Here is a 13,442-nt window from a genome sequence, read left to right on the forward strand (position 1 = left end):
ATAGGGTGGACCGGACTGGTGGAGGGGTAGCATTGTATATTAACGAGAGCCTTGACTCAGATAGATTACAAATTCAGCAGGACACAAATCACACCTTTGAATCATTGTGGGTTGAAATTCCATGTATAAAAGGGAAAAAAACGGTGATAGGAGTGTACTACCGTCCGCCTCACCAGGATGAACAGGTAGACACAGAAATGATAAAAGAAATCAGAGACGCGAACAAAATGGGCAATGTGATAATAATGGGTGACTTCAATTATCCAAATATAGACTGGGTAAATGTAACATCGGGATACGCTACAGAGATACAATTCCTTGATGAAATCAAGGACAGCTTTATGGAGCAACTGGTGCAGGAGCCGACAAGAGAAGGAAAAATTCTAGACTTGGTCCTTAGTGGAGCGCATGATCTGGTGAGGGACGTTATGGTACTGGGGCCGCTTGATAACAGTGACCATAATATGATCAGTTTTGATATCGACCTTGAAGTAACTGTACACAGAAAGTCAAATACATTAGCGTTTAACTTTAAAAAAGGAGACTATGATAAAATGAGAAGAACGGTAAAAAAAAAAACTTAGGGGGGCAACTGAGAGAGTAAAAACTGTACAACAGGCGTGGACGCTGTTCATAAATACCATCCTGGAGGCCCAGGCCATATATATTCCGCGAATTAGAAAAGAAAGACGGAACTCCAAAAGACAGCCGGCCTGGTTGAAAAGTGAGGTGAAGGAAGCTATTAGGGCTAAAAGAAACGTCTTCAGAAAATGGAAGAAGGAACCGTCTGAAAATAACAAGAAGCAGCATAAGGAGTGTCAAAGCAAATGCAAGGTGCAGATAAAGAAGGCCAAGAGGGATTACGAAAAAAAGATAGCATTAGAGGCAAAAAAACATAGCAAAATTTTTTTTCGGTATATTAAAAGCAGGAAGCCGGCAAAAGAATCGGTTGGGCCGCTGGATGACCGAGGGGTAAAAGGAGCGATCAAGGAAGACAAAGACGTAGCGGAGAGACTGAATGAATTCTTTGCTTCGGTCTTCACCGAGGAAGATTTGGGTGGGATACCGGTGTCGAAAATGGTATTTCAAGCGGACGAGTCGGAGAAACTTACTGACTTCACGGTAAACCTGGAGGACGTAATGGGGCAGTTCGGCAAACTGAACAGTAGCAAATCTCCTGGACCGGATGGTATTCATCCTAGAGTACTGATAGAACTGAAAAATGAGCTTGCGGAGCTACTGCTAGTGATATGCAACTTATCCTTAAAATCGAGCATGGTACCGGAAGATTGGAGGGTGGCCAATGTAACGCCCATTTTAAAAAAAGGCTCCAGGGGAGATCCGGGAAATTATAGACCGGTGAGTCTGACGTCAGTGCCGGGGAAAATGGTAGAGGCTATTATTAAAAACAAAATTACAGAGCACATCCGAGGACATGGATTACTGAGACCGAGTCAGCACGGCTTTTGTGTGGGGAAATCTTGCCTGACCAATTTACTTCAATTCTTTGAAGGAGTAAACAAACATGTGGACAAAGGGGAGCCGGTTGATATTGTGTATCTGGATTTTCAAAAGGCGTTTGACAAGGTACCTCATGAAAGGCTACAGAGGAAATTGGAGGGTCATGGGATAGGAGGAAATGTCCTATTGTGGATTAAAAACTGGTTGAAGGATAGGAAACAGAGAGTGGGGTTAAATGGGCAGTATTCACAATGGAGAAGGGTACTTAGTGGGGTTCCTCAGGGGTCTGTGCTAGGACCGCTGCTTTTTAATATATTTATAAATGATTTAGAGATGGGAGTAACTAGCGAGGTAATTAAATTTGCTGATGACACAAAGTTATTCAAAGTCGTTAACTCGCGACAGGATTGTGAAAAATTACAAGAGGACCTTACGAGACTGGGAGACTGGGCAGCTAAATGGCAGATGACGTTTAATGTGAGCAAGTGCAAGGTGATGCATGTGGGAAAAAGAACCCGAATTATAGCTATGTCATGCAAGGTTCCACGTTAGGAGTTACGGACCAAGAAAGGGATCTGGGTGTCGTCATCGATAACACACTGAAACCTTCTGCTCAGTGTGCTGCAGCTAGGAAAGTGAATAGAATGTTGGGTATTATTAGGAAAGGTATGGAAAACAGGTGTGAGGATGTTATAATGCCGTTGTATCGCTCCATGGTGCGACCGCACCTTGAGTATTGTGTTCAATTCTGGTCGCCACATCTCAAGAAAGATATAGTAGAATTGGAAAAGGTGCAGCGAAGGGCGACTAAAATGATAGCGGGGATGGGACGACTTCCCTATGAAGAAAGACTAAGGAGGCTAGGGCTATTCAGCTTGGAGAAGAGACGGCTGAGGGGAGACATGATAGAGGTATATAAATAATGAGTGGAGTGGAACAGGTGGATGTGAAGTGTCTGTTCACGCTTTCCAAAAATACTAGGACTAGGGGGCATGCGATGAAACTACAGTGTAGTAAATTTAAAACAAATCGGAGAAAATATTTCTTCACCCAACGTGTAATTAAACTCTGGAATTCATTGCCGGAAAATGTGGTGAAGGCGGTTAGCTTAGCAGAGTTTAAAAAGGGGTTGGACGGTTTCCTAAAGGACAAGTCCATAAACCGCTACTAAACGGACTTGGAAAAATCCAAAATCCCAGGAATAACATGTATAGAATGTTTGTACGTTTGGGAAGCTTGCCAGGTGCCCTTGGCCTGGATTGGCCGCTGTCGTGGACAAGATATGCTGGGCTCCTTGGACCCTTGGTCTTTTCCCAGTATGGCATTACTTATGCACTTAACGAACAAATTTAGTCACCCTCTGACATTCAAAGTGTTGATGTCATACTTTTATAAAACACAATACTGTTTACAGTTTAATTTAGAAATAAAATCCACTTTCAAAAATGAAGAACAGCATTTAAGAAAGGATGTACAAATGAGAACTAAGATGTCCAGGTTGGGATGTCTATAAATTTGCAAGTATCTTGAGAAAGGATTCTGTGAACATAGATACATGCAAGACTGTGAATGTTTATGTTGTGGCTATGCCCAGAGGACCCATTTTAGAAATGTATGCATTCCTGATCAGAAGACACACCGATTCCCCGTCTGATCAGATCACCTCCAATTAGACCACCTCCCTGATCTGTGCAACCCCCTCAATCAGATCATACTCTGTATCCCCACCAGATCTGAGCAACACCCCCACCCCCCTGATCAGATCATACCCTGGATCCCCTTCCCCAATGCAAAACCCCTACCATATTCCCAAACCCAACCTCTCCCTCCTCCCCAGACTGTACAGCCACCACTGGGACTTGCCCAGAGGTCATCTCTGGTAGTGTAGTGGAATGGGGCAGGAGCAGTCCACCTCCGCTCTATCTGGCTCTGGGGTGTGGGAGGTTGGTTTTGGATATGTGAGAGGGACTTTGCATCAGGGGAAGGGCTTGTAAGGGGATCTGGGGGGGTACTGAAATTTGGAGTGGGAATGAAAATCCAGGGTATGATATGATGGGGGGGGGGGGGGTGTTGGAGGTCCTATTTGTTAGGGCCATTCCCATGCTACTGGACTGTCGGTAGCGTGGCTGCACTTATTGATACCTCAGTATGTGCTGCCATGCTATTACATAGTAACATAGTAGATGACGGCAGAAAAAGACCTGCACGATCCATCCAGTCTGCCCAACAAGATAACTCATATGTGCTACTTTTTGTGTATACCCTACTTTGATTTGTACCTGTCCTCCTCAGGGCACAGACCGTATAAGTCTGCCCAGCACTATCCCCGCCTCCCAACCACCAGCCCCGCCTCCCACCACCGGCTCTGGCACAGACCGTATAAGTCTGCCCAGCACTATCCCCGCCTCCCAACCACCAGCCCCGCATCCCACCACAAGCTCTGGCACAGACCGTATAAGTCTGTCCAGCACTATCCCCGCCTCCCAACCACCAGCCCCGCTTCCCACCACCGGCTCTGCCACCCAATCTTGGCTAAGCTCCTGAGGATCCATTCCTTCTGAACAGGATTCCTTTATGTTTATCCCACGCATGTTTGAATTCCGTTATCGTTTTCATTTCCACCACCTCCCGCGGGAGGGCATTCCATAGTAGTCATGACAGCTAGGGCATGATACTGACCCCACACACTAGCTGGCACAGCTGGCCACAGCACGTTTATGCACCCTAGATGTCCCTGTGAACACTTGTAAAGCCTGACACTGATCTTGGAGCTTTGGTTCTGCTTTGGTCCTGCCCAAACCATGCCCTCTCGCCATATGCATATATTGGTGATTTAAATATTATAATGTAATTTTATGAAGCTGAAATTTAAAATTTATCTAGGGTAGACATTTTGGGTCAAGTTTTAAATGTCTAAATCACAAAAAGGGCACCTAAAGTAAGAACCTAAATGTATAAAAATATGTTCAGGGAAAGATGCACCACCCTCTTCCACATTCCTGCACTTCTCCAGATTAATGGCCAGAACCAACAACCTGCCTTTAACAGGACCCCTGGAGCCTACAAACATATTTATTTATTGCATTTGTATCCCACATTATCCCACCTCTTTGCAGGCTCAATATGTTTTCTGATGTAGCCCTGGCACCCCTTTCACACTTTGGCTCTCTCACTGCTAATACCATGAAGTTGCTGCAGTGTGGCCAATACTAACACCACCATTGTCATATTTGTGGCCTATGCTGCTATCACTCCTGCAGTTCTTATTTTGATGTGTGGTTCACTTCAGTGTCATCATGTTGACAAGGCACACCTCTGCTGCTACATAGCCTAAAGTCTCTTCCGTGACTGCACATGGCTTCTATCTTACACAACTAATCACTGCAGGCACAAAGGTGATGCACTGTCACGGTAGTCCTCCTCAGAACTATTGGAGACTGCATGAGCTATTTATGCAAGCCAAATTTACATGCAGCTCACCTATAGATGGGTGGGAGGTACTCCTCTGTGAAATGACAAATGAGTTTGTTGAGAGGAGGAGGCAGGGGATAGGTAAGGGAAGAAAGGGATTAGGTGTTCAATTCAGCCCCTATATTACCTGGATACCTTGTAGTCAATGCACTAACTTCCATCCATCACCACAGAAATATCTCCTGGGAGCACTCAGGGGAAGGCTTGACATCAAACAGTTGAAGCGGGCTCAGCTCCGCCACCCCCCCCCCCCCCCATTCCTGTACACCCAAAACAAACCTATCAGCTGCTGCATCCCATTCTTTATTGTTGGTAGCATTTTTATTTGATATCATTTGTATTTTCAAACATGCCTGCGTGTGCACCATATGGATGTAAACAGAGGAAGTATTGGTTTTGTTGGTTAGAGCAGTGGTTCCCAAACTGTGTACCGCAGTGCACTCTCAGGGGTGCCACGGCAAATCCTGACCTCCCTCCCGCCGCCCAACAATCCAGCATTGCTCTCTACTTTCCCCTCCCGCAGGTCCGGAATCTGCTGCTTCCTCCTTCTTCCCCCTGCTGCCACTGTAGTGCTTGCAGCTTACATTTTTGGGCCATCTGCGATTCACACAGGCACTGTGGGTACTTCCCTCTGCCGTGGCCAGCCCTTGCAACAGGAAGTTGCATCAGAGAGGACTGGATGCAGCAGAGGGAAGGCCCTGGAGTGCCTGTGTGAATTGCAGATGGCCCGAAAATGTAAGCTACAAGCACTGCAGCGTTGGCAGAGGAACGAGAAGGAAGTGGCAGTGATCCTGGACCTGCGGAAAGGTAGCAAGTGATGCTGGATTTGGGGAAGGCAGAGGTGTGCTGGACTATCTGGGAGGAGAGGGGCTGCAGGGAATGGTGTGGACTTTCTGGGAGGAGGAGGAGTTCTGCAGGGAATGGAGAGGTGTGCTGGACTATCTGGGAGGAGAGGGGCTACAGGGAATGGTGTGCTGGACTTCCTGGGAGGAGAGGGGCTGCAGGAATGGAGAGGTGTGCTAGAGTGAGAGGAGGGGGCTGCAGGGAAAGGGAGACCTATGTGGTGGGGGAGGGGGTACTGTGAAAAATTGCTTGGACACTAAGGGTATCGTGAACCGAAAAAGTTTGGGAACCACAGGGTTAGAGTACTAATTTGCTCTAAATCACAATCAATGTGTCATTTGGAGGGATTGGTTATAGGGACTCCACAGCAGGCATTGTATTCGTGCATGCATACATAGATTTTTTTCACCTAGTAAAGGGCCACCAAAACAGACATCATGTTATGAGAATCAGGAGCTCAACCTTCAGAGTTTCTATTTATAAGTACAAAGGTTTTTTAAAACCTTAATTAGGTTGAAACCTAGGAAGAAGCATTTAACATATTTTTTTTCCTGTGCATACATCAAAGGAAAAAGATGACATGTGGGAACTTGCTCCTTTTGTTTTGTGGAATGCAGTGGTATACTATAAAAATGCACTTCATTTATTACTACTATTTCAAAGACATATATTGAATAATGAGGGAAGAGCCTCCTTCATGCAGAAGTTCTGTCCAAAGTCATTCTAACTGTGCCAACATTGTTCAGTTCTGTTATATATATTTATTTATTCAAGTCTGTGTGGTTGTAAAAGGCATTTTAAAAAAATCTTTGTCTCCCAGCTGTGTGTTTGTATATAGATGAGTGTGATTTTATTATGAAAGAAAATACACCACCAAATACAGTAGGCAGCAACACTATTAGCCGCCAAGTTCACACAGTTAATTATGTTAAGGAAAATAAGCCTGCAATATGAATATTCCATCAATGTTTCATTATTGCTACCAGGCAGTGGTGTGCTGGAGCCGGCTCGCAAAATTGTAAAAAATTTAACAACCGGCTTTTGCGAGCCGGTTGTTATTCAGTGCGAGCCGGCTCTCCTCCCTTCCTCCCGCTACAGGGTCTCATACCTGAAGAAGGCAACTGGTTGTTCAGTGGATGCTTCAGGGCAGGTAGGAAAGATCCCCCGTCTTGCCTGCCCACTGCCGGCGCTGACCCACCCCCGCTGCCGGATCGCTCTTTTAAAATGGCCGCTGATACTTCCAGCGGTGGCCTCGCGAGACTTCTGCTGAAGTCTTGGAGGCCGCCCTTGTAAGTCTCGGTGGCCATTTTGAAGATCGATGCTGTAGCGCCGCGGGAGAGTCAGTGCCGGCAGCAGGCAGGAAAGATCCCCAGTCTTTCCTGCCTACCCCAAAGAATCCACTCAACAACCAACAATCTCTGGGTATGGGTGGTTGGAAGGGGGCAGAGGACACAGGACAGTCGCTGGGTATGGGTGGTTGGAGGGGGGAAGGGGAGAGAGGACAATCGCTGGCATGGGTGGTTGGAAGGGGGAAGGGGAGAGAGGGCAATCGCTGGGTATGGGTGGCTGGAGGGGGGAAGGGGAGAGAGGGCAATCACTGGCATGGGTGGCTGGAAGGGGGGCAGGAGAGAGGACAGTCGCTGGGTATGGGTGGCTGGAGGGGGGCAGGGGAGAGAAGACAATCACTGAGTATGGGTGGTTGGAGGGGGGCAGGGGAGAGAGGACAATCGCTGGCATGGGTGGCTGGAGGGGGGCAAGGGAGAGAGAGCAATCGCTGGCTTGGGTGGCTGGAGGGGGGCAGGGGAGAGAAGACAATCGCTGGGTATGGGTGGCTGGAGGGGGGCAGGGGAGAGGACAATCGCTGGCATGGGTGCCTGGAGGGGGGCAGGGGAGAGAGGACAATCGCTGGGTATGGGTGATTGAAGGGGGGAAGGGGAGAGAGGACAATCGCTGGCATGGGTGGTTGGAGGGGGGCAGGGGAGAGAGGGCAATCACTGGGTATGGGTGGCTGGAAGGGGGACAGGGGACAGTCGCTGGGTATGGGTGGCTGGAGGGGGAGCAGGGGAGAGAGGGCAATCGCTGGCATGGGTGGTTGGAGGGGGCAGGGGAGAGAGGGCAATCGCTGGCATGGGTGGCTGGAGGGGGCACGGGAGAGAGAGCAATCGCTGGCTCGGGTGGCTGGAGGGGGCAGGGGAGAGAGGGCAATCGCTGGCATGGGTGGCTGGAGGGGGCAGGGGAGAGAGAGCAATCGCTGGCTCGGGTGGCTGGAGGGGGGCAGGGGAGAGAGAGCAATCGCTGGCTCGGGTGGCTGGAGGGGGGCAGGGGAGAGAGGGCAATCGCTGGCATGGGTGGCTGGAGGGGGGCAGGGGAGCAAAGAGAATTGCTGGGTATGGGTGGCTGGAGGGGGGCAGGGGAGAGGACAATCGCTGGCATGGGTGGCTGGAGGGGGCAGGGGAGAGAGGACAATCGCTGGGTATGGGTGGTTGAAGGGGGGAAGGGGAGAGAGGACAATCGCTGGCATGGGTGGTTGGAGGGGGGGCAGGGGAGAGAGGGCAATCGCTGGCATGGGTGGCTGGAGGGGGCAGGGGAGAGAGAGCAATCGCTGGCTCGGGTGGCTGGAGGGGGGCAGGGGAGAGAGAGCAATCGCTGGCTCGGGTGGCTGGAGGGGGGCAGGGGAGAGAGGGCAATCGCTGGCATGGGTGGCTGGAGGGGGCAGGGGAGCAAAGAGAATTGCTGGGTATGGGTGGCTGGAGGGGGGCAGGGGAGAGAAGACAATCGCTGGGTATGGGTGGCTGGAGGGGGGCAGGGGAGAGGACAATCGCTGGCATGGGTGGCTGGAGGGGGGCAGGGGAGAGAGGACAATCGCTGGGTATGGGTGGTTGAAGGGGGGAAGGGGAGAGAGGACAATCGCTGGCATGGGTGGTTGGAGGGGGGGCAGGGGAGAGAGGGCAATCACTGGGTATGGGTGGCTGGAAGGGGGACAGGGGAGAGAGGACAGTCGCTGGGTATGGGTGGTTGGAGGGGGAGCAGGGGAGAGAGGGCAATCGCTGGCATGGGTGGTTGGAGGGGGGCGGGGAGAGGGCAATCGCTGGCATGGGTGGCTGGAGGGGCAGGGGAGAGAGAGCAATCGCTGGCTCGGGTGGCTGGAGGGGGCAGGGGAGAGAGGGCAATCGCTGGCATGGGTGGCTGGAGGGGGCAGGGGAGAGAGAGCAATCGCTGGCTTGGGTGGCTGGAGGGGGGCAGGGGAGAGAGAGCAATCGCTGGCTCGGGTGGCTGGAGGGGGGCAGGGGAGAGAGGGCAATCGCTGGGTATGGGTGGTTGGAGGGGGGCCAGGGGAGAGAATATGGGTGGCTGGAGGGGAGGCAGGAAAGAGAAGAGAATTGCTGGGTATGGGTGGCTGGAGGTTAGAGGAGGGTTGCTGGACATGGGTGGATGGAGGAGAGGGGAGAGAAGAAATGTTGGACATGGATGGAGGGGAGGGAAGAGTGAGGAAGGAGATGAGATGAGGGAAAAGGAAGAGAGGAGAAAAACTGCACATGGATGAAGAAAATAGGCAGAAGCTGGATCCACTGGACAGTCAAGTCTGTGGAGGACCCAGCTTTTACTTACAGATGTAGGGCAAGAAATGAAGAAAGGCGGAAAGTAAAGAAATAAATGGAAAGGAAGCCCTGGAAACGGAGTTAAGAGGACATAGCAGCAGAATCAGATACTGGGCCAGCATGATCAGAAAAACAAAGTCACCAGGCAACAAATGTAGAAAAAAATCATTTTATTTTCATTATAGTGTTTGGAATATGTTCACTTTGAGAATGAGGTGCTCAACATTAAAAGTTTATATTTATTTACTTATTTATGGCATTTTATCCCACATTAAACATGAATTAGACTGGAACCTGGGATCATTATTTTTTTTTTCCTGGAGTAATGCATTGCCCCCCCCCCCCCCCCCAGGCTCTCTCCCCGGCTATAGCCAGCTCTGCAATTTGGGGGGGGGGGGGGGGCACAGGTGGACGAGGGGCGCAGAGGTGGACCAGGGAGAGAGCCTGTTGTTAAACATTTACCAGCACACCACCGTAACCAGGAATTACATATTATGGGCATTTGCTTTAAACTTTGTTTTAATTCTTTATCCAGACCTTACATGCACATTATTGCTTGTTAAACTCAAAGGTGTAACCTAAGGGTGGCTAAACAATTTAGAATAACCTTTGTTGTGCTGTAGAAGTTGTTCTTTACTTTGCAATGTGTGTATGGATGCCTGTACTGGTGTGTGAATGTGATAATGTTTGAATTACTGTCTATACTTATGACTACGATTTCTGAACATGCAGCATCATTAAAAGACAGACTTTTAAAAGCCCAGATAGGTATATATGATAATCTCATCTTTGTTAAATGTTTTAGACATATCCATCAACTTGCTCCCATGATGTTATTGAATTCTAATATTCTGTCTCACTGTATTTTCAAATGGAAGCCACATTAACCCTAATTTGCTTAGGCTATAGTATGGGATATAAATGTCATTTTAAAAATAAAATCTTTTATCCTTTTAACTGGATGGTGATGGCACAAGGAAAGCAAATTTGGTCCAGTGAAGACTAACTCAAAATAATCTGTTTCATAGCTGGGCTCAAGTATTACCATACTGAAAATGCAACCATACCCTGCCTTTGTGGTTATGTTCCACTAATAAGTTAAACAATTAACTAGCTTTCTTGAAAGGATTTTATAACTTCTAGATGCAGGACTAGGAAAAAAACACACACTTACATATGCAATATCACAATTCCTCATACACAGCCTTTTAGGGTGGATAGTATTCACAATAAGCACCTTTCATTATCGACCAGACAGAAGAGATAAAGAGTTTTCAGTTTTGGCATAGTCATCACAAGGACAAAATATAAGAAAACCGAAGGACTGCACTAGGGGCTTATAGCCCATTTAGTTATGTTTCAACAAATGAGAGATCTGAATGAAACAAAATATTTATTTTTATTATTTTGACTTATAAAACCACTTGAAACATGCTCAAAACAGAATAATCCATTTATGTATCTAAAATTGAAACTTCTACAAAAGAGATGAGGTGACGGCGTGATTCCATGTGCCCCAATGAAAGAAGAGTTTAATTTTACTTCCATTTAGTTTCAATATATTCCATCTTTTTTAATACCAGGCTTCCCAAGCAGATTACAACAGTTAACATAAACCTATCAGGAAACAGGATAGCCTCACTGAGATTTGGCCATGTATTACTGTATTCTATAGAAGAGTAGAAAAATGAGCTCCAAATATAGAGTTTATTACTGCTGTTTCTACCAGCGACAATAATCTTTAAGCTGTTTTAGTGATATTTAATTGTATTTAATTATATTTATATCTAGATATGGGAAGCTTTAGAATTCAAAAGCTATCCAACTGGAACAGCTTTAGACTTTTTATAGGTGGACAATGCATAGGCAGTCTGTTATTTTTTTAATAAGCTTTTGTATTTGTATTCAATAGCATTTATCATTGTTTTGGGTAAACTAAAACGGCAGCAAGCTCTGCCTTACTGGTTCCAGACCCCAAAATGGGCTAGATAAGTTCATGACATTTCCTTTTCTCAGTCTAACCTCCTTGCACTCATCCAACAACCAGCAGGAGTGCCCTGACACATGGTAGCAATGTAGCCTAGGTTAGGTAGCTTGGAAGGCAGCAAAGCCAGTTTTCTTGCAGTGTTGGGGTCAGATGTCACTGACATTTGTAGTGCTTTGGCTCATGTTCCTTGTGGTGCATGCCTACGCTAACTGTAAATCTGGCCATAAAGCTAACATAATACTTCAGCCATGTAGCAGATGTTTGAGTTTTAAACCCCGCTAAGCTAACCACCTTTACCACATTCTCTGGCAACAAATTCCAGAGTTTAATTACATGCTGAGTGAAGAAAACTTTTCTCTGATTCATATTAAACTTACTACTTTGTAGCTTCATCGCATGCCCCCTAGTCCTATTATTTTTGGAAAGAGTAAATAAATGATTCACATCAACTCCTCTCTTCAAAAAGGCTGAATAGCAAAAAGTCAAACGTGTGGCAGCGTAGCAAAAACACAAGCTCCTTGTTTGCCCTGAGTTGTACATATTTCTATAAAAACCTCTCCTTATAACCATTTAGCCACACCAGCAAATGGCTGTATAACAGTGTTGTATTTTGCCACCACTGGCTGTCAGAATGTAAGGGGTTAACTCCTGATGTTCTAAGGCAGTTACCTCACAGTGGTAGAGTTTATTTACAGATGCTGAAGACTTGAAAGATTGTAGGTACTGACTTAAGGAAGTGACATATTGCAGCTGAGAGAAATGTTTGTGCAGATACAGCCTCATAATGCTGTGAAGCTCTTCTGATGATAGAAACATAGTAACATAATAAATTAACAGCAGATAAACATAAGGTGTTTTGGATGTCTTTCTTTAATTCATCCTTACATGACAGGTCATAAAATGACCGGAAGGCTGACAGCATCTCAGACCTGACTGAAAAAAACAGACAGTATATAACAGCATAGGAGCAAACTTTTCAAAATCATTGGGGGTGCTAAGCCCAGTGGAAATAACCCCTCCCTGGACACATACAAGGAATTGTCTCAATATTGGGGGTGCTCAAGCACCCACAGAGTCAACTCCTATGTATAAGAGTCCACTAGACAAGTAAATAATATTTTTTTAAAAATCCCCTTTTCACCTATTATTTAACTTTTTATACTCATTGCTAATCATTTTAAATAGCAAATATATTACTTTCTTAGATTGCTAAGGCTCACTAGTTACCCAGATGAGACATTATAAGATCTTGTAGTGTTTCATATGGGTCAATAATAAAACTCAGATCTCAGTATTTTTGAGGAAATGGCCTGTGAATAACTTTTCTTCTAAGAAATCTGTAACCTCAGGGTGATGGTAGGGGTCCTCCTGACTCCAGAAACCTGCAAGAAATAGCTTCAAGACTAGGAACCCAGTTAAGGTGTAGCAGGTTGTTACAGCAAGAACACTTACGCACTTTGCTTGCAGAAACTTTCAAGAGGCCAAAAGCTTTTACCGCTGTTGGGCGTTAGGAAGTAACACAGACGCTTTATGTGACAGGCAGTAAGTGAAAAGGCCGCTTCTTATCAATCCCCTCACCAGATCTGAGGCAGAGGAACACCAGGTATACACTTTTCAATTACCATACACTACAGAAACATTTTTTTCTTTTTAAATCATTTAAAAACACGTAAGTATTAATTTCAGTAGTTACTGTAGTTCTGTTTTCAGCTCTACCAGAGGGACTTTAAACCAAGTGTTTAGTGATGGGGGCAGTGTTTAACAGGAACACGTAATGCTAGATGGCAGTAATGAAATACACTGGGTTAAAAGATCATTAAAATGGTGAGCTCGCCCTGGTTTACTGCTTTCTACTTAACCGAAATTAATTTGGGAGTAACTCAGGTTCAGCACACCCCCGCCCTATGACTGCTGCTGAGTCAGAATCATGAAAGCATTGTTCGAGGAAAAAAAAAAACTGAGAGGAATGTGTGGAAAATGAATATTAATTACTTTGCATCTGTCGCACAAATAGCGTTCCCAGTGCAAAGAAAGAGTGGGAGGGAAAAATAGTATGAACTCAGTGACTGACAACAGCTAGG

This window comes from Microcaecilia unicolor, chromosome 3, assembly GCF_901765095.1.
Source record: "Microcaecilia unicolor chromosome 3, aMicUni1.1, whole genome shotgun sequence".
NCBI classification, from domain to species: Eukaryota; Metazoa; Chordata; class Amphibia; order Gymnophiona; family Siphonopidae; genus Microcaecilia; species Microcaecilia unicolor.